The sequence below is a fragment of the Mustela putorius genome, unplaced genomic scaffold (genome assembly GCF_011764305.1).
Source record: "Mustela putorius furo isolate JIRA1106 unplaced genomic scaffold, ASM1176430v1.1 tig00003983_pilon_pilon_pilon, whole genome shotgun sequence".
NCBI classification, from domain to species: Eukaryota; Metazoa; Chordata; class Mammalia; order Carnivora; family Mustelidae; genus Mustela; species Mustela putorius.
In genome coordinates, this window is record NW_025422123.1 from 7,809,366 (window position 1) to 7,830,441 (window position 21,076).

The window sequence follows — 21,076 nt, forward strand, 5'->3', positions numbered from 1 at the left end:
ACAAATTACAAATTCTGAGAAGCTGACAAATGCCACAGAAATCACACAATCCAGAAAAATAAATTTATATTAACTAACTGCTTAGCACAGCTTTCTAATACATGCTTATAAGGACCTAGAATGTTTTCCACATTTAATGAGTGGAAGAATTCCCATTGGCTGGCATTCACCTCCATATTTCAAACCTGAATTTTCTCCACTGCCCACATATGTCGGGTGCTGGGTGCCTTGGACCCTGTTCGCATACTGATAGAACTTGGTCTATACCTTTATGTCACATCCCGAGGTGAATGGACAGAAGATAGAGGGGCACTCCTGGGTGCCCTGCCTATATGTGGATTACATGTGGAAGTAACTGCAAATCATACATATATCTCACTCAACCCCATGTATGTATTCTCAGTTCTAATTCCCTTTATCTGGGTCTGGGAATAAATACCGTGTGGCCATTCAAAGGCCACCAGATGGGCTGGAAGGGCGCTGGATGGAAAGCTGCAGTGAGGAATGTCAGCAATCATAACTGACTGCAGTTTGCATATTGTTTGCAAATTCCACAAAAACCTATGAGCACGTGAGGGCGCCCCAGTGGGTCCAGCCACAGCTCTGGAAGGGCCCCGAAGGGCAAGCCTTCCCAAGCTTTCCCGGGGATTCTGCCCCACCCTTTTTGCCTTCTCCGTGCTGTCCTACCTCAGAAAGGAGAATCACCAACTGAGAGAAGACAAAAGCCAAAGACTTTAAACACATGGGCATTAGTTGGCTGGTGCAGCTGTCACAACATACCACAGAGCACGGAGCCTCAACAACGGAAATGTGCTGTCTCGTAGCTGTGGGGGCCCGAAGTCCAGGACCCGGCTGGCAGCACAGTGGGTCCTTCTGAGGGGTGACAGGGGGAATCTGTTCCAGACCTCTCTCCCTGTGGCTCATAGATGTCCATCTTCTCCGTGTCTCTTCTTACCATTTTCTCTCTCTGCATATCTGTGTGTCTCCATTTCCCTCTTTCCATAAGGGCACCAGTCATACTGGGTGAGGGCCCTCCCCAATGGCCACATTGTACCCCAGTGACCTCCCCGTAAAGACCCTGTCTCCAAATAAGGCCACATCCAGAAAGACTGAGGGGTTAGGACTCCTGCATATCATTGGGTGGGGCCGCAGTTCAACCCCTAACAGTGGAGCAATGTTAACTGGTGTGTGCATCTCTGCAGAAAACTGAGGGAGAGGGATGGAAACCCAGAGAGACTTGCAGGGTGGGTGGGAGGCGTTATCTTGTTTACACTGTGCCTTTAGAAAAATTACCTCATTAGCGGTCTGTCTGCATCCAGGCCCAGCTGCAACCACTAAATCAATCATTTGGGGATCAGTTTGGCTTTCTTGGCCACCATAAATGGCACATTTTTAAAATTTGTTTTGATTTCCTGTGGGTGTCTCAAATGTCCAAAATGATGGAGCAGATGGAGAGGCTGAAGTCTGAGGGCAGACAGGAAAGATGGCAGCTCAGCTGGCCAAAGGATGAAGCTCGAGAAGCAGGTCCAAGGTCTAGAGAGAGTGGAACAGGGAACGAGGACCCATCCCCAGGTCCTAGAGTAGACCAGGAGAGTCTCCATCTCTGCGTCTGAAAGAGGCAGGCTGGGGAGCGAGCAAGCCCCAGGGTTGCAGTGGATCCAAGGAACTTCTCAGCCTAAGAATTGACAGCAGATGAAAATAGAAGATCAGGAGCAGGTGACCCAAATCACCAGATACACAGATGAGGGCACCCCACTTTCTGCCTCAACAGCCTTCTCCAGTTCCTTTCTGGGGGTCCCAGAGGTGTCTCACAGGTGCTTCAGCAGCCGGACACTGAAGAATCTCTGCCCTTCCAGGGAGGCTCTTGTGGCCTTTCAGGGACCCATTCTCAGGCTGCAAATTCCAACTCCTGCCCCTTGAGGACTCTGGAACAGTCATCGTGGAGAAAAAGCAGAGGTTAGCCGTCACAGCCCTGCACTGTCCCACCCTTGCTATTTCTTTCTCCCTGCAATCAAAAGCTCCTGAAGTTATTGGCTCCAACAAACTGAGCCCAGAGGGAGCCCCAGGCCCCCAGTTCAGCTGCAGCCTGAGCTCCAGCCCAGGATCAGCTGGAGGCCCTGACGAAGAGGAAGAGGACTGGTAAGTGCTACCTGCAGGTTGGACCTCCTAGCAGTGGAATCAGGGGCTTGTTGGGGAAAGATGGAGAGTGGGCTTGCCATGCCAAACGGTCATTATTACAGCAAAGCCCGGGAAAAGGAGCCATGTCTGCTGAATAGACACGTAGCCTGTATTTGCTTAGGTTGGCTGTGTTATTAGCTGTATAGCGTGACCCATGAGTTAATCGTAAAACCAGTTTAATGAGTTACAACCAGCAACTGAAAAAATAAAATAAGATAAGAAAGTTAGAGTGCAGTTTTCGTCAAGTGTGGAGTTTGACGAAAGCTTTGTTTCCTTTACACACACGTGCCTGTGCATACAGACAGAATGTAAGATTGTTTCTTACCATGACCTGTGGTAGGAAAAGCTGAAATGCACTAATCCAGACCATAGCACTTAGCATCCTTGAACCTGAATACCAATGCCCAACAGATCTGGGAAGCTTTTTCAAAGCTGGGAAGATTTTTTTCAAATGTAGAATTTCAGGCATCACATTCCAGAAATTTTGGAGGCCCTACCTCCTAGCAGGGCTTGGGAATATGCATTTGAAAAGCTCCCCCTGTGGTTCTGTTACATTTGGTTGGTGGCATATGATGTAGCAATCACTGGATCAGAGGGAAAAAACATGTATTTGGTAAAACTGTGTTCTAGGAAGCTTGAATGACATATGAAGATGCTTCTTTCGTCTTAAAGCTAGAGACTTGAGAAACAGGGACATAAGGATGGGTATTGGCAGGAGGGTGAGTGATATCCTTTCTCCATTTGTAAGGATGAATTCAGTTTCTGGCAGAAGTGGGTACCAAGAGACCATGCTTGGCTGTAAATTATGTTTAACAGGATTCGGAACCAGGCATACAAAAGGGCTAAATACCTCCCCTGAGTAAAATTTTATCTACTGAGTAGAACCGTCTACTCAGAGACCCAAATGGCTCAGGGAAGCCTCTTCTGAGACACAGCCCTGGACTGGATGACGTCTTAAGATTGCCTTTCATGTCTGGCATGCCATGATTCTAAGAGCAACAGGATGGAGGGAAAGGTTGGAAGACCCATGATCTCAAACACATCAGCCATTGATGAGGGCAGCAAGAGAAGGAGTCATGTCTACAAACAGACACCATCAAGTTGGATCATGATTCATCAGTGGGTCATAAAATCGACGAAGTTTTTTGAAAAATAAAACTGAATTAAATACAATAGAAACTATCATGGTGCCTTGCCTTTAGTCAGGATGCTTGGCTATCTATTGCTGCATTAAAAAAAACAACACAAAACGTAGTGGCCCTAGAATGACAACATTTATTTGCTCACAATTCTGAAATTCGGGCAGGGCTCAGTGAAGGCAAATCATCTCTGCTCCACGGGCAAGAGTCAGGGCGGCTCACTTGGACTTGGAGCACCCACTCGCATGATACCTTCATCCACATGGGTGCGAGCTCTGCTTCGGGGGTTAGCTGGAGACTGCATGCTTCAGCAGGTGGCCTCTCCATCTGTATGGCTCATTTGCTTCTGCAGTATGACTTCTGGGTTCCCCGGGACTACACACCAAGAGCAAACCTTCCCAGAGGGCAAATGTCTCCATGTACAAGAGCTTATCTCGTCTTCGCTCCCATTACCCCTGCTGATGTCTTACAACTCAAGTCCAGAGTCATCCTGAGAGGGGACAACACAGGACAGGAATGCTGGTGGTTCATAGCAGACCACAAACACTGGTTCCTTAAAAGAAAAAAAAAAAAAAAAGAATTCCAATCATGTATAAATAGCAAGTAGCAATGTGAAATATATTCCTAGTAGTTAACCACAGTTGAAAATGTTTAAAGGTTTAAGAAACAGTGCTAGAGAGCCCTGGGATACAGAGAGAAGACAATCCTAATTTCCTTGATTTCTATTTCCCCAATACTTTTGTGTATATTTACCCCATCTGTCCATTTTTCTGATACTGTTTCCCCTTTTATTCTTCTTTTTTATTTCCTCTTTTGTTTCTCTCTCTCTCTCTCCTTATCTCTTTCCTTCCCAGTTTTCCTATCTCTGTCACTCAGCCATTTTTTTACACTTTATCTTTCACATCCAAACACCTCTTTCAAACACAAGCATACGTAACCCGAACACAAGCTAGTGTCCCATGTGACGCGTTCTCTGTACAGCCTCACATATAAATGAGCACAGCCCAGTTGCCAAAAGTAATTTTACATTTGTGTCAATTTTTTCTGCATCTCTTAAGGAATAGTAATGAGAATCCAGTTTAAATTCCATAGACAAACTGCAAAGCTCCTTCTCCTCCCTCAGTGCCCACCTGGCAACTTCTCTAGTGTCTCCCACTTGCCAAACCCACAAAACTGCCAACACTCAGCCCAGATGGCATTACCCAACCAACGCCCTGCTCTCCACTTAGTCTCTGTCCACCTCAGCAGGGTGCAGCATCGCCAACCCAGCCAGAGCAAGGATGACAGTGGACAACCCCACCCTTTCCCCAAATATGCCTTGCTGTAATGAGGAGACACTTTCTGTCCTGCAAAAATGATTTCTTCACCAGCCCAACCCCTCAACTTGTGAGTACAGCCTCCATTTGGACCCCTGGGCAGCAGCTGTGAGAGTGGCAGAGAGAAAGCAGTGCACGTCAGAGGGCAGGACTGCAGGCTTGGAATGGGCTTGGCACAGCCCTGTTGCCCTGCAAAGAGGGGCAAGCCCATCGCACTCCCAGAGAGAAGCACTCATGTACCTGCGAAGCAGGTAAGGTCTGTAGACCCTCAGCTGTGGGAAGCGAGTCAGAATGCCTAGAAGTGCTGTGGACCAAGGATCTGGGGATGGGCTGGGTAATTGAAGTCGGCTTTTTCGTCCTTGCTCCCTTTGTTACTTTGGCTCATATTCCTGGATCCTTATTCATTAGCTGTTGGATACTTTCACACATACATGCACATGTACAAGTGCACATATGTACACACATACACAGGCGTGCATGCACACACACACACACACCAGCAATCTGGGACATAAAGCTACGGAGCACTGGGTGTACATAAACAATGAATTCTGGAACACTGAAAAAAAATTTTTTTAATTTAAATTTAAAAAAAAAAACAAAACCTGAAAGAGGACTTCCAACTACCTACATTTTGTCCTCAAACTTTCAAATTGATTCCATTCTTTCCAACTTGTCTCCTGGATCAGGCAAAAGAGCCTGAGGGCAAAGCACCCCCTGATGGGACCTGAAACTAGCCCCTCGAGCAGTAAGAACCGCCCTGAGCCAGCAAGACCCCTCCCATGATGGATGTGCCCTTCACTGCCCACCTGCACGTACCCACCCCACCCGTGTACCACGTTTTCCTTCTATAAACCAGGATGTATTTTCAGCACTTTGGAGACAATCTTTGAGATACTAGTTTGCAGTATTCTCAGTGTGGGAACAAATAGATAAATTCCTTTCTTGTTTCACCACAAGAAAGAAAGCAAGCTATTACAGTCACTTGAAATTTCTTTTTTTAAAAAAGATTTTATTTATTTGTTTGAGACAGAGATAGCAGGAGAGAGCATGAGCATGAGCTGGGTGAAGGGCAGAGGGGGAAGCAGCCTCCCTGCTGAGCAGAGAGCCCGATGCAAGACTTGATCCCAGGACCCCAGGATCATGACCTGACCCAAAGGCAAATGCTTAACCAACTGAGCCGCCTAGGCACCCCCAAGCACTTAAAATTTCAACCTCAAGGTTTTAGCCAGTTAGATAAAAAAGACCAGCCAGACATAGATCTCAGGTGCCCCAGTGGTGGATGCTGGGATACCTGCCTCTACTGTCCACCTCTACAGATGAGCAAGGTAAATATACCTGTCCACCTTCTCTGCTTTCCTAATGATCCCTCTGCCAGGAAAGCAGAAAGCTGAGTCCTGACATGGCTGACAAATAGTGAGCCATCCCCAGTCTTAGAGCCAGCTCCCTCATGAAACCAAAGAGCAAGAGCAGGAACAGGGCCTTGGAAATCACCGAGGGTGGCAGGTCCCCTGGTGGTACTAAGATCCAGAAAAGAAGGCTTACTCAAGGTCACAACCTACTGTACCCATATTTATCTTCTAACATACACCTATTGAAAACCTACCACTTCCCAAGGCTTGTTCTAATGGCAGGGATACAATGGTGAACAGGAATGGTCTCTATTCCCAAGGAGTTTACCTCCTAGTTAGCTATAACAAGGTAACCAGGTAAAGTACCTGTGTGTGAGGTGGCAGTAAGTACCAGAGAGAAACATAAAGTAGAGGACAGGGTTAGAGAGCGCGTTGGAGGTGAAGACAGTTTTCAGCAGGGAAAGCTTTGTGTGAAAGCCTGAAGGAGGTAAGAGAGCCTCTCTGGGGAGTAGGGTCAGGGGCAGGGCGGGAGGCAGGATGTTCCAGGCAAAGGGAAGAGTGAGTTCGAAGTCCAAAAGGCAGGGGCATGGCTGGATGTTGGAGAAAAGGCAAAGAGAGCAGTATGGCTGGCAGTGTGGCTAGAGTTGAGTGAGCCAGGAGTTGAGTGGTGGCATCTAAAGTCAGAGAGACATGGGAAGGTCTGGGGACCAGTTCTCATGACCCATGAAGCCACTGTAAGGATGTGGCCTTTACTCCACTAGAGTGAGATCCAAGGAAGGCTCTGACAGAGGTGGGAACTGGTTTCAGTTTTCAAGGGCTGCTGTGTCATGAATACACAGAAGGGTGGTGGGGGTGGGATCAGGGCATCAGTGTGCGAGACTCTGCTCCTGCATAAGTCTAAGCAAGAAATAATGATCCTTGTACCAGAGAGACAGCGGGGAGGTGGGGAGACGTGATCAGACAGAGTTTGGAGGATTAAGGCAGCAGTATTTACTGAAGGACTGGATATGAGGTATGACAGGAAGAGAAGAGTCAAAATGACCCTTGGGGTCTTGTCTTCAGCTACTACAAGAAAGGAGTTGCCCATGACAGAGGAGATTGAAGTTCAAGCGAGTTGCATGTGACGCCCTAGATACATGGATGATGGTGGCTAGAGGAGGCGGTGCAGAGAGGAGCTCACTGATGCAGAGCCAGGCCTTGCACCCAAGGACTCACAGAAGCACCGGACCAACCCCGTGATGCAGGAATGTCAAAAAGCCTGCCACTTGACAAAGGCTGGGCTGACAATGGAGAAGCTCCAGGCATTCTCGCATCCTTGGGGCAGTACTATCCAGAGGGGCCACCACAACAGAAAAGCTAGCACAGCAGAATGCTGACATTCAGCTCAGGTGTGAGCCAGATACAAGTGTCCAGATACAAGTGAATCTAATTTCCCCCACATGTGCCTCCACCCTTGAAAACCCCTGGGAACCCGCTGGGAAACATGCTATACAGTGGGTGATACAGGGGTTTGCTTGAGACTTGTTCAGGCGGCAGAATGAGCACATTTGACTAATATTCTCTAGACCCACAAATCCCAGAGGTTTGAGCTACAAAGAGGACCGAAGAGCTCAGAGGATGGCAGCTGCCTGCTGGTATTTGCAGAGCACCACCCAATTAATTAGCAGGTGCACGTGAGTGGCTGGACTGAGAAGGAGGAAGTTTAAGATATGTCTTCGTGGGGTTCCCCAGGAGTAGACCCTGAGACAAAGATGTGGTAGCTTATTTAGGGAGTGAGCCCAGGAAGCAGCAGCAGGAGAGTGAGAAAGTAAGACAGGGAATGAATGTGTTAATGAGCTCAGTTCCTCTGGCCTCCCTCTAGGAGACTGACAGCACAGAATATGTCATGGGGTGTCCCACTCAAGGGGCTAGGAACTGGGGTATTTATCCACTAACTCTCACCCGTCATTTGCAGAGAGCTCTTCTCAGAGACTTCAGCTTCCTGACACTTCTAGAATGTCCCTTATCTCGTCCTCCCACTCTACTGCAGCCAGAGACAGCAGCAGGTGTTTGCAGTAAGAAGCTGTCAGCTTGTGCTGAAAATTAGAGCACTAAGGGGGATTGGCAGGATATGATGTTGACCACAGAGGGTTTCAGAGAAACAGCCTCGGCTCCATAAGTGGGCACTCCGTTCTGAGCTTGGATGCCAAGAACCATCTTCCTCCCAGAAAACAGACTGAGATGAATGACCCTTATCATTCCTATAATCAGAGATAGAAAATCCAGGGCAGTGTCTCTCTGGTCCCAACAGAGGGAAGGCACCCTCAGCATTCTCGGACTGGACACCAGGGCTGCACCATGCTCAACCAGAATCAGAATTTTGCAGTGTGCTGGGCAGAAGCCATCCTCCTTTGGAAATTGACTGAGATCTGGCTCTTCAGGCTCTTGGTGAATATGTGAGTCAGAGCATGAGCAGGCACTGAAGTTCAGGAAGGAATGTTCTAGAGCAAGAGGTGGATATCCCAGCACAGAGCTTCAGGTCAGACCATGAGGTCAGCATCCTACCACTTCTAGTCAAGGACTAGCCGTTCCCTAGTATGGGGACCTGAAGACCGGCATCGTGTTGTCAATATCCTTGTCAGTTTATTGAATGTGGATGTGTACCATACATCCATGTGCGTCCTCACGAAAACCCAGACCTTCACATTGACAAGTCATCCTGTCATTTTCATTAAGTACCACATTTAAGGTCCATCTTAAGTGTCACCAGCCATTGACCCCTGGAGGGATAGACCCCACATAACTGTTAGAACCCATTTTCTCTTTCCCATGTTGGGCAAAACTACATAAATAGCATCATCTCTCCCACCCCAAATTCTGTCTAGATAAGCAATCCCTTGTGTAAGAACCTAAAATTCAGGTTCAGATAACCATTTTCAGATAACCATTTGACAGGAAGCTTGTTACTAGGAAGGTAATTACAAGATAAGTGAGAGGATGCCTGCTTTCCAAGAGCTGCCCAGGTCCTGCAAATAAACACCTTCTCTTTAGTAGGATGCTGGCCGTAATAGTTCCACAAATGGGGTATTAGGATGACGGTGGCTACCTTCATAAGCCAGAGCTCTGGGGACTGGGTTTTTTGACCCCAGGAGCTCTCTCTATCAGAGCCCTGCTCCTCTCCTCCTGTTCAGCTCAGCCTCTAGATGCTTAGACAATTACTGCTTTGCAACCATCTGTACTGGCCACCTTGCTCAAATTGGGTTTGCAGTATATCTTTGCAACAGCTTTTATGGGGTTTTTCTTTTCTGACCACACTGGGAGGGATCACATAGGCTTTGGAATTCTATGGCCCTGGTTTGACCAAAGTGCAGTCTACATCAACAGGCTGTGTGACCCTTAGGACAGCTGCTTGGCCCCTCCGAGTCTGTCGTCTAAAAAACGATGGCAATAGTAACATCAGGGTGAACCATATGAAAGTGCCTTGATGTGGGTTAAAAATGGCTGAATATTGCCAGTCTCATAGGTTTAACCTACCACCTACCTTACAGGGCTACAGGGAGGATGTGGTGAGTACACACGTCACTGTGATGACCCCCTCGCTAACTAGCTTGAGACCCCAGAGGGAAGTCACACTCCCTGTAGTCCCCCAAACCACAACTCCTCCCCTATATCTGCAGGATGGGGGTTCAAAGCCCATTCTTCCATAGCACACCCAGTGATTTCTGGAAATGCTTGTGCCCTATTGTTCCCTCCACGGTGTTCTTTCCACAGAGAAGGCTAAGGCTAACTGCACATCCACTCCCTGCCAGAGACTGTACACAGCACTTTCTTCAAATACATTCATCCAGTTCTCCTCCCCACCCATGTGAGCTAGGCACTTGCAGAGAGGGAAACACAAGGGCGGAGAAGCAGAGCATCTTGCCAAGGTCACACGACCAGGAAGAGGGAGAGCCAGGAGTCACACTCCAGCCGCCAGCACCATCCACCTTCCCTGGCCTGCTGGGGTCCTCCCACCACCATCCTGAGCGGCTCCGTGCCAGCCTCCCCCAGGCACCTCTCTCCGTGAACCTGTGGGTTCCAGGTGTGGGCCCAGGCCTCTCAGCTTCTCCAGAGCGCTGAGGACATGCGAATCCATCAGGAGCCTGATTACAGGGAAAAGGAAAAGAACAAAGTGAAGAATTGGAACAACAGAAGAGACACAGGCACGGATGCATTGAGGATATAAAAAATAACAAGAGAATTCTACAGCAACTCTGCAGAAGCAAAATAGGAAACCTGGGAGTGGGTATGTACCTAGCAAAATATAAATTACGTAAATTGACCTAAGGAAATTTAGAAAATGAGAAGACCAATTACCTACCACAGGGAGACTGGAAAGGTGGTTAAAGATCCACCATCACAAAAGGCACCAGGAACAGATGGTTTCACAGCTGAGCTCTATGTAACCTTTAAAGAACAAATAATTCCAACGTTAATTAAACTCTTCCAGATCATAGGAAAAGATAAAGAGCTGCAATTTATTTTATGAAGCCCACATAGCCTTAGTACCAAAACCTGGTACAGATCGCTTAGGAAAAGAACTGCAGACCAATCATTCTTCTCATTATAAATATAAAAACTGGAAATAAAGCCCCAGTAAATGAAACCTGGCAAAATGTCATTATGATCAAGTGGGATTTATCCTAGTAACACACAGATTTATGACAGGAGATCAATTAACATAATTCATTATACCAATAAATTTAAGGGGAAAATGTGATCATATCAACAAATGAGAAAAGTGTTTGATGAAATATAAACTCTAAGTAATAGAAACAGAAACTCATTCATTCTTCCAACACACATACATTGCGTGCCTACCAGGCATCTAACTGGGTTCTCAACCTTGAGGACTGTAGCCATGACCATATTAGACAAAAATTCCCCACCCTAAGGGTGCTCATTTCTCAATACAAGAGACAGACAATACACACAATGCTTAAGGAAACTACATATTATGATAGCGATAAACCTAAGGAAAAAAAATTATAACGGGATAGAAAGTTAGAACATTGGGGTAGTCAGGGAAAGTGTTACTAAGAAGTGACATCTAGGGGCACCTTGGGGGGCTCAGTTGGTTAAGGGTCTGCCTTCGGCTCAGATCATGATCTCGGGGGTGCTGGGATTGAGTCCTACATCAGGCTCTCTGCTCAGCAGGAAGCCTCTTCTCCCTCTGCCTGCCCCTCCGCACCCCTGCTCATGCTCACTGACTGTCTCTCTCATGTATAAATAAATAATCCTTTCTTAAAAAAAAAAAAAAAAAGGAGAAGGAGAAGGAAAAGTAGAAGAAGAAGGAGATGGAGGAGAAGAAGAAAAAGGAGGAGGAGGAGGAGAAAAAGAAGAAAAGGGGGAGCGGGAGGAGGAGGAGGAGGAAGAGAAAGGAGAAACCACAACTGAAGAAAGAGCAAGGAAGAATATTCCAGGCACAGGGAGCCACCATGTGAAGACCCCAGTGCCCTGGAGGATCCACTCCAAAAGGCCAATGTTCCACGGGGTAGTAGAGAACAGGATGGTCACCCCCCAGTTGCTGCAACCAGATTATGGATGTCCAGCAAAGCTCCAGTGAACACCTATGACACAGCAAGGACAACACAGGAGGTGACAGGCTGAGCGCTCAGCTCAGGGCTTCTGCCCACTCTTGGCAGGCACCACATGGCAGGCCCACTGAGTACTTCTGCTTCAGAATTGCAGAAGTAATTCTGCAGTAATCCCCAGAGCTCCCAGTAGAAACTTCAGAGCCAGTGAAAGGTGAGATGATGTCATCCTTCAAGGGAACCTCAGACCTAAATCCACAGGTCTGGGCTGACTCCCAAGGCCAGGAGAAGCCATCCCAACAGCTGATAGATACACCTCCCAATCCTTGTTATTCAGCCCGAAACCACACTGCATCTCCAGGGACCCCAACGACCTATGCAGTTAGGGAAAAACATTTTCTACTTCTTCAAGGTCACAGACTGGGTAAAATCTCCATGGCTATACAGAGTACAGTCTGTTGGGTAATATCACCATGTTCTCCAAGAACAATGGCTGGGTGCTTGGTGTACACGCTCTATCCAACGGGGGCCTAAAACCAGGGAAGTGGGCTTCAAAGTTGAACCCACCTTTCAACATCCAAAATCCTCACACTGCCACCTGCCTCCAAGTAACACTTCTCCTGTTACACTAAAAGCCAGCTCTATGCTGTGAAGTGTGTAAACCTGGCAATTCACAGACCTGTACCCCTGGGGCTAATAATACATTATATGTTTATTTAAACATTTAAAAATAAATAAATAAATAAAATATATAACAAAAAGTATATTAAAAAAAAAAAAGCCATTTCTAATGGGTTCCCATACCCATGAAAAGCACCCAACATACTGTCCAACGTAAAGTGGACACTTGGAAAGTTCCCGACTTCCTGCCCTTCCTGCTGCCTTTTCCATTTTCCACCATGCAACCCTACAGTTGTCCCTTCTTCCACACAGAACATGCAGGCCCATGGAACTTAATGAAGAAGGTGCCTCTTCAAATAGCTGGGAAAGGAGCTTCATGAAAACTCTGCTCTAGACATTCTTTGATGAGATTAGATTGTCCCTCTGTGCGATGGCTTAAAAAAGTGAATGTGGAGTGCTAGATGTCAAGGTCAAGGTTTTGGCTTTTTTAACTTGTTTTCCTAAATCAATTAATTCACAGATAGCTTATTATTAGTTTCAGAGGTAGAGTTTAATGATTCATCGGTTTCATATAACATCCAGTGCTCATTCCACCAAGTGCTCTCCTAGTGTCCATCACCCAGTCACCCCATCCCCCCACCCATCTCTCCTCTACCAACCCTCAGTTTGCTCCCTAGAATTAAGTGTCTCTTACGGTTTGCCTCCATCTGATTTCATCTTTTTATATTTTCCTTCCCTTCCCTATGTTCATCCATTTTGTTTCTTAAATTCCACATATGACTGAGATCATATGATATTTGTCTTTCTATGAATGACTTATTTTACTTAGTATAACACCCTCCAGTTCCATCCACATCTTTGCAAGTGGAAAGATTTCATTTCTTTTGATGGTTGAGTAATATTCATATATATATATATATATATATATACATACACACACACACACATACACATATAGATAGATACATACATACATACACACCACATCTTCTTTATCCATTCATCTGTTGATGGACATCTCAGCTCCTTCCATAGTTTGGCTACTGTGGACATTGCTGCTATAAACATTGGGGTGCATGTGTCCCTTCAAATCACTATGTTTGTATTCTTTGGATAAATATCAAGTAGTGTAATTGCTGAGTCATAGGGTAGCTCCCGTTTTAACTTTTTGAGGAACCTCCATACTGTTTTCCAGAGTGGCTTCACCACTCTGAAATTTACATTTCCGCCAGCAGTGTAGGAGGGTTCACCTTTCTCCACATCCAAGGTCAGGGTTAAAGGAAAAGTGTCCATGGGGCTCTTCCCTGATCCTCAACTCCCAGTGCCAGGCCAGCAGCAATAGCTGCATCCTTCAGACCAAGTAGTGGACGCCTAGCCCTGAGAGCTGTTGTCTGTTCTGAAGATGGAAAGACTGCCCACCAAAACCCCTTGATTGACTCTGACCATGTGGTCAATATGTTCTAAAGAAGACCACCCATCTTAAGGTGTCAGTGTGTCAATTGTGAGAACCAGATGGTGCATGGGGCCTTCTTGCTATGTAAACCACAGATTAGCCTTACATTGGAAGGCTTGGCATTGGGAGACTCCTGGCTCCTGGACCCATCCTTACCAGCTGCAGAACCACAGGGAAGTTCCTGAAGCTTGCTGGGCCTCGGGGGTGGTGTGGGGGGGTTGTTGGTTTGTTTGTTTGTCTAAAAATGGAAATGTTAGTACTCCACCAAGGTCATTAGGAGAATAAAATGAAATAGTGCTCATGGCAGGATCTACCTCACGAAAGCTACCTATCACACTTAGAGCACCTGAGTCTCTGTGGGACTCAGGGATTGACTCCACCTTCCTCCTCACCATTGAACGCTTCACCTCACTCATTCACATTCCAGTATCAATAAATACGCAGATAAAGCCCAGTAGCCAAAGATCCCCAGGTCCACCTCTTCATCGAGCACAGTGAGGCTTATTAACCTGTGTCGGCACAGGAGAGCATGCTCCATGGGGAATCATGGGGTACTTCAGTGAAAGGCCAGTCCAGATTTTGGGCTTCGTTTTGTGTGATTTTAGAGAGGACTGGGGGAGCAAGTGTTGTTCTAGATTGCGTGCTGTCAGGGAGCAGGGAGCTGTTGCTGGTTGGATATCTTAATCATTTGTATCAAGGAGGCAAGAGGAATAAAGTGAGGCTAGAGCTGTCGTTGATGAAGAAAGAAGAACCCCTTGCATCTGCTGGCAGACAAGGATGTTCATGCATTTCGGGGTTATTTCCTCATATCCATGTGCTTATCATGTTCCATTATGGTCCCAGGGAGCCCTTGTCTGAATCCAATTTTGTACTGCATGATTTATGTTCACAAGAGCCACCAGGGCTTGGCTGGTTGGTAGTTACCAGGCCTGCTGTCTGGACCATTTTGCTTTCTCTTTCTCAATATACAACCAGAAGTACCAACTGCAAAAGAACTCACTACCTTCTGACTCAAGTGTGATTTGTTTGCAGATTCTACCTAGTGTCTACTCCCAGCTTTGTCCGGGAAATCTTACCTCTGGTCATTCCCCAGAGAATACAGCAGACCAGAGGATGGAGGCTTCTTAATTGTGGGTGAAGAGACAGGGCCTTGAACTGGGACGTGCTGGGGCTCAGGGCTCCGGATGGACAGGGCTCTCCAAGGCTTGTGTCAGGAAAGGAGGAGGTTGGCCTCAGTCTCTGTCCTTCACTGCTGTGTTTGCCAGCCCCAGACATTGGAAAGCCACCCCCTTCTGGATGACTTCACCTGCAGAAAGATGCCTTGCATTCCACAGAGCCAGGAGAGCCCATCTGAGCGACTTGGGAAGGAGCACTGACTGGGGAGAAAGGAAAAGTGAATCTGACACTTTTGTGTGTGACCTCGAGTAAGTTCCTTCCCCTCTCTGGACCTCAGTGTTCTATGGTAAAAGGCAGGCTAGTGCCTAAGGTCCCTTTGTCTGTCATCCCGGGGGTGTAAGAGATGAACATATGACAAAGCAGTCACTCCCCCCATTAAGGACTTGGGCTCTTGCAGGAAGAAAGCAGAAAGCTGGAACCAGGAGAGCTGAGCTGGGAAATCTTGTTTGACTCACCATTTAAATTAACATCAGCCTCTTAAGTGTCGATGATAATGTTCGCTGGGGTGTGATAATAGGTGACATTTACCCAATGTTTATGATGTGCTAGACCCACGGTTAACCATGTAATTCTAACAAGAAGCCTGAAGGGTGGGCAATATTAGTATTCCCATTTTATAGATGGAGAAACTGAGGCATAGGGCTATTAAGTCTCTTGCCCAGGATCTCACAAGCAGTAAGGGGCCCAGTTGGGACTGTCACACAGGCAGTCCAGCTCCTGAGCTGGTATTCTCCTGAGCTGGTATCCTGAAGCATACATAGTCCTCTGTTCTCATCTTCTCCTTTGATTTGGAAGCCTAGAGCAGGGGTCACAAGCTATGGCCTGTGAGCCCCAAAGACAAATCGAGCCGGCCAACTGTGTTATAAATAAAATTGCATTGGCACACAGCCACACGCATTTATTTATTGTCAGTCTTCCGAACAACACTGGCAGTAGAACTGAGTAGATGCAGCAGGGAACACATGGCCTATGAACCATAAAGCATCAACTGTCCGGCCCTTTGCAGATTCAGGTTGCCAGATCCCAGCCCAGAGTGGGCACTGCCTGCCCGCCAACGCAGCTCTGTTGTTTGCTGTGTGACCCCCAGCTAGGTTGCTTTTCTAAATCTATTTCCTCATCTGTAAAATGGGCTTATTTGAGGAATGTGGGGGACTTGCGCACATAGGCACAAAACACTTGACCCAAGGCAAGTGCTTGAAAGGGGGTAGCTGCTATCATTGCTAACAGGGTGATGAACATCTTGATGGATTCCTATAATACTGCACAGTGCAGGGCGGGGACTTTTATCCCCACCTCATGCACAGGAAAACCCAGGCACAGGGAGAGGAAATGGTTTGCACAAAGTTTTGTGAAGAGCAAGAGGCAGAGGGGTGCCTGGGTGGCTCACATCTGTCTGTGGCTCAGTTTGTGATCCCAGGGTCCTGGGATTGAGCTCCCCATCGGGATCCCTGCTTCTCCCTCTCCCCCAGCCCCTCCACCCGGCTCATGCTCTGTCTCTCATGCTCTCTCTCTGTATCTCAAGTAAATAAATAAAATGTTTTAGAAAAGAGAGAGAGAGGGTAGGAGGCAGAGCCCAGATCTTTCAAGTGGACGTCCCGCTCTCCATGGCCGCCCTTCCCCAGCCCCTCCAATCTGTAGCGCTAGTCCTCCTTTGTGTCTGCTGGCGTGTGGAGCAGCCCGTCTGTGTTTGTGCGTTTTCAGTGTCTGTAACTATACACAGCCACGCAGAGCTTGCTGGCATAGACATTTGTCAAAGATGACACGTCATTCACCCATGCCATGGGAGACAGTGACAGATGCGCTCTCCAGCACCGCTGTCCAAGCAGCCGAGGATGGATGGGGCCCAGGCTCCTGCTTGGCCCAGCTGCGCAAGGAGCCACAGACCAGGCCAAAGACAGATTGCAGCCTGGTCCGTGGGCATGGTGGCTCAGAGCACAGAGTGCCGAGGAAACCACGAAACTAGTCTCTGGTTGGTCCCACCTTCCCGCACCCACCCCAAAAGCCCTTCCTGGGCTCCCTGCTCCTCCCCACTGAGCCAAGTCTTCCCAAACTTGATGTTCGCTTATGACTTTGTGTGGTCACATACAAGGAGGTGTGTACTCTGGGGATTCAATTTCTTCTCATGATAATTATAATAGCCAACGCATAGATTCGCTGCACTGTCCTAAATCTGAGCACTAATCCTTAGCTATACCCTAGTGGAGGTGTAGGAAACTCAGTCCAGAGAGGTTAGGGGAGTTTTCCAAGGTCACACAGCCAGTGACAGAGACAGGATTTGAATCCAGACGGTCTAGATCCATTGTCCTCAGGACTGCTATTTGGGGGTCTCAAGTAGAGGGGATACCATGATAAGTCTAAAACAGACAACAAGAAGAAAAAACTAAAAATCCAGATTTCTGGTCAGGAAGAGGTTGCCCTGTCTGTTTCTCTATGGGCAAAAGGAACTGCTACCACTGGAACACCATCAGCAAGTTCCAGGGCTGGCCTCCTGCTCTTCCAGGAACCCCGGCTCTGGCTCCTCGGCCTTCAAACACTCTCTGCCTCCACCCAATAATCCCAACCCAGATCCCACCCCCACCCAGGTACCCTCTCATAACTCATTAATCTGTCACCTCTGTGTCCCTGAGGCAAGCTCGCAGTCCTCTGAGATTGTGTAGGGATGTTTATGGCCAGTGACAGCAAAGGGAGCAGCCCACATAAAACAAAAAGAAGAGAGATGGAACCAAGCTCTAAAAAAGTTTCCAAAGTCTTGCTCAAAAGATCCCTGGGGGAATTCACACACTCCCAACGAGCTGCTCCCTCCCTCCTGGGTGGGGGGAGAGAGGAGTCAGAAAGTCTGGGGTCTTGTTCAGCCAATGACTCTCTGTGGGCTCCTGCAGAAGCACCATCCTTCCTCTGAGCCTGAATTTCCTCAGCTGTAAAATGAGGACCATGACAGCACTTAACCCCTAAAATTACTGTGAAGATTACAACGCCAAAAAAACACTTAGAATGATGCCTGATACATAGGGAGTGCTTGGTAGCACCAATTATTGTTCCTCTCTGGGCTTCAGTTTACTCAGTGGGGAAATGAGGGGCCTGGGTTCCATGCTTTTGTAAGTAAGGTATGGGCTCCTGGCTCGAACACTGTGTGACTTAGTGATGTTCCCGTGATGCATCCTTGTCTCCTCCCCCTCCCCTTCTTCTTGGTACCTGCGAGCTCCAGCCAGCAGCTGTACTCACACACATGGGGAGGCGAGGCTGGAAACAGGAGGCATTACCACTCTTTTTCACAACAGTGAATTATTCCAGATGCAACTTTCCCATCAAATGGATCTACTTCAGCTAGTCCACACGGCTGGGAGATCTGAGCTCTGGTGGTCGAGTCCCTGCCAACCACAGCCTGCAGTTTTGGCCCTCAGACCTGTCCCAAAGCTGCAGTAGGAAAGAGTCCACACCATCCTACCTGCATAGACCCAGCCACATTGGCCCAGTGTTTGCAGGAATAAGTAATTACAGCTTCCCTGGGATTCAGGCAGAGGACACCCACGCTGGGAGAGAATTTCTCTTGCTGTTCAAGCTCCGTAAACACTTGAAAAGTCATTTTATTTTTCAGTCTGTGGGCAGGATGCCACCAACCCAGGAAGCATCATTAAATAGAACTTGAGGGATTTTTTTTTCAGCTTTTGGGGGGGATAGGGTGGGACTCGGGGGTTGGCATTTTTTCCCTACTGATGCTTTTTGGATAAACACATAAATCAACATCATCTATATTCATTAGACAACGTGCCTTGTTCAATACAAAATTACCCCTGTTTTGCATGATTTTCCCCCCTTGTGATTAATATAAATGACTTAAGTTAATTATGTTTCTCTTCATGGAAAAATGTATTTGTCAAAGTGCTGAAACATCAATAAAAAATAAACGCTGTCGTTGGAAGAAGGGCAGGATTGCAAACGAGCAGTCATCAGGGCACAGGGAAGGGAACAGACTCCCCCCTCTGGGGTGGCATTCTGATGGAGTAGGCTCACTTTATATTTACTAACAGCAACAAAAGCATTTTTCTTAGTTAAGCACTTGCGCGTCCTGATGAGGTAGATTGATGTCATCATTATTAACAATAATGACACTGCAGGCAGAGAGAATATGGTCATCTCCAGGATCCCAAAGAATGCTGCATGGATTAAGCCTCACCCATCCTTACCAGGGACAACTAAAGCTGGGCATTTTACCAGCCCGTCCCCCAAAACTGGACCTTGAGAGACAGACAGATGATTGGAATCAGAGTGAGAGGGAAAGAAAGGAAGAATAGCAAAGCGAGATAATGTTGTAGAGCCCCAGAGTGAGAAGGGAGCTTAGAGGTTAGACATACCACCCACATCACGGGGTCAGTGATAAGACAGATGCCCAGGGCATCTGTCCAAGGGCACACAGCATATTACTGAAAAACTTCTGCCTCCCGGACCCTCGCCACTTCCCTACCTTCAGCTGCCCCTTGCCACCAGGAATCAAGGGCTTCCTTCTCTCTTGAGCAAGTGTGCGATGGTGTAGGCAAGGTGTGAGCGGGCGTGGAGGCTCCCTCGACTGCTGGAAAGTCAGAGCCACAGAGAAATCTGGGTTACTGACTTTTTCTACTGTTTCTAAAATGCCTCTACCCCACCCTGCCCTTCTTGGTTTGAGCTTCCTGAAAGCAGACCCGGAGACAAATTGTTGATGCTGGTGGTTTACTCCAGGACAACCAGGTGAGGTGGAGGGGAAGTGAAACAGGGGAGGGAGGGAAGCTAATATGGGGGCGGGGGATTACTGCTCCGAGTACCTGTGCTCCCTCCCACCAGGAGGGACTGTAGAAAACATGCCTCCACGTTGTCCCAGTGCTGAGTAGGGAAGCAAAAGTATTTACTCACTCCCAGAGCCTTTCACGTCCAGCACCTCTGGGTCACCCTGCACCCAAGCTGAGCAAGCTCCCATGATACCAGAAAAACCCAGAGAACCACAGACCTGAGTTCACAGGTGGGAAGCACCAGTATGCATGGCCACATCACAGATGCAGGTAAACCGGGAAGAAAGTCTAGATGCAAGAAGGGTAACCACAGTGTCAGCTACAGCATCCCCACCCTCCAAGCCATTCTCCCTCCAGGCAGACACAATCACCCTGACTGATAATCATTGAAGGAGCAGGAGGCTGGCTAAGGACAAAGCAAAGGCTGGCGCCTTGCACCCCCCCATTCACCCGCTCCCCTCCATATGTGTAGCATTCCTCAGGCACCCCTGACTGCCATAAAACGATAAATAGTTAACTTGCAGAGATCACAGTCCTGCAAGGTAGGAGTCTCCCCTGGTTTGCAAATATCCTTGAGATTTACAACAAAGAAGTTACCTTATCAATAGCCCTAATGTCACCCTCCCCTCCATGAAAAACAGAAGGAGGCGGAGGTAGAAGGAAAAGTAAATAAAGTTAAATTTCTTCTAAACCTAAATCTCATTAACAGGGATGCTTGATAGCAGGAATGTAACATTCCACCAGGAGACTCCCAATTGTGTTCAAACTATCAATCAATCAGCTCAGCCCCACCCGAAACTTGTTTGTACCTGTCTATAAAAACCCTGCACCAACCCAGCTCTGGACCTCTCGGTGTTATCGGCAACGAGCGGCGCAGAGGTCCAGGTTCGAACCTGCAATAAACGACCCTTGCTGATTGGCTTTGACTCACGTCTCTGGTGGTCTTTTAAGGTGGGGGTAATATTCACTTGGCATTTCATCATCAGAAACAATTCATCGTCTTTTTGCCATAGCCACCTTTTGTTTTAATCTCCTTAGGTATCTTTTCTGTCTCCACACATATACTGTAAATTGGTCAGGGACAGAATTAAGGCCGAGGTCATTCAGTCATCCAACAAATAGTTCCTGAACACCCACTGTGGGCTGGGGCCTCTTTAAGGTGCTAAGAAGACAGCACCAAGATGGAGAAAATTGTCCTCAGGGATGCTGCAATTCAGAGGTGGAGATAGATGATAAATAAGTAAGGACTACAATTCCAAGTGATCAGCGAGTAGCCCAAAGGAAAACAAAACAGGTAGATGGGATTACTCCCACAGGAGGTAGGGGAACTACTGGGGACTTTTGAACAAAAACCTGAATGAAATAAAGGAATAAGACTTGTAAGAATCTGGTAGAAGAATACTCCATCATGGAGGAACAGGAATAAGCTTGTCTTATATAGTCTGGGTGGCTCAGTTGTTGGGCATCTAACTTTGACTCGGGTCATGGCCCCAGGGTTCTGGGATCAAGCTCCCTGCTTTGGGAGCTCC

General features: G+C 47.5%; 1 long non-coding RNA gene across 1 annotated transcript; it reads right to left on the reverse strand.

Moving 5' to 3' along the window:
* Positions 1-3,430: 3,430 nt before the first annotated feature.
* LOC101679999 lies at positions 3,431-10,413 on the reverse strand. Its single transcript, XR_001181057.2, has 3 exons — positions 10,325-10,413; positions 10,019-10,106; positions 3,431-3,870 (listed from the first exon to the last, which is right to left on the reverse strand). It is a non-coding gene; the product is annotated as an uncharacterized LOC101679999 (long non-coding RNA).
* Positions 10,414-21,076: the final 10,663 nt, after the last annotated feature.